This window comes from Anolis carolinensis, chromosome 6, assembly GCF_035594765.1.
Source record: "Anolis carolinensis isolate JA03-04 chromosome 6, rAnoCar3.1.pri, whole genome shotgun sequence".
Classification (NCBI taxonomy): Eukaryota; Metazoa; Chordata; class Lepidosauria; order Squamata; family Dactyloidae; genus Anolis; species Anolis carolinensis.
In genome coordinates this window covers 7,362,217-7,362,506 of record NC_085846.1, presented here as the reverse complement: position 1 = coordinate 7,362,506, position 290 = coordinate 7,362,217, and positions in this window count along the sequence as shown.

Below are 290 nucleotides of genomic sequence, written 5' to 3'. Positions count from 1 at the left end.
GTCACTGCCGTCATTACAAGCGCCGAAACTTGCGGTCGCTTGTCTCCCGCTCCGATTCCTTTCTGCAGAGCCTCAGCGGCCCCTGATGGACGTTATTGGAACTGCAGCGCCAAAACAGGCTTAACCCCTTCGTCTCCGGTAGCAGTGTTGTGCAGGGCTAATCTGACAGGTTGCTCTGGAGAATTGAGGGTTCATAGCTACTTTGCAATGTAGTCGTTTTATTTATTTATTATTCATCATTTGATTGATTGATTTCCTAGCTTTCTGCCAATATTGGAGCCCAAGCCTCC